Genomic DNA, 749 nt, shown 5'->3' with positions numbered 1-749 from the left:
CCTATGTTCGGCTGAAAACCAAACAAATGATCTATCAACCAAATGGTTTTAGGATTCCATTTTACTTTTGAACTTCGCGTGTGAATTTTTTTTTTGGGATAAATTTAGCATGATTAATGACATCCGACAAAGAACTATTGCGCTTGTGACAACCTCACATAAGCACCTCATGGTTGGACTATATTTACATATAATAACTTTTTAACTGTTTTACTTTTGTCACACTTGGACAATTAGCCGACATAATTGATTTAAAATTTGGCACGATTGTCAAGTGTACTGTTTTTTTTTACGATTCGGATGCGACCAATTACTTTCGATCGTGAACTGTTTGTTTTTTGACAAGCTTAATATCTGACATCATTGAAAGGTGTGTTTGCTATTTCAAATCTCAGAATCTCCATCATTTACTATCCTCAATGGTGTTTTACCTTATTCTTTGTCACTGAATTATCTTTTTCTATTCTCTCTTTGTTTTTGAACGTCATTTTTTCCAAAAATGGCGAGCCAAGCTTATTTTCCAGACCAATTTTCCTACACCACTTATGATATTGCTAGGTATTCCTTATGGGATGAGACGGCATACCCAGCTTCTTCCTCATCTTTTCCAAACAAAATTGTTGACCCATCTTCCGATATTACGGAGTATTCTTTTTGTGATGAGTTGGTCGACACTACGCCTTCCTCATCTTTACTAAACCACATTTCTTATCCATTTTCCGATGTTATCGGATATCCTTTATCGATTG

This window comes from Ipomoea triloba, chromosome 16, assembly GCF_003576645.1.
Source record: "Ipomoea triloba cultivar NCNSP0323 chromosome 16, ASM357664v1".
NCBI classification, from domain to species: Eukaryota; Viridiplantae; Streptophyta; class Magnoliopsida; order Solanales; family Convolvulaceae; genus Ipomoea; species Ipomoea triloba.
This window is presented reverse-complemented; position numbering follows the sequence as displayed.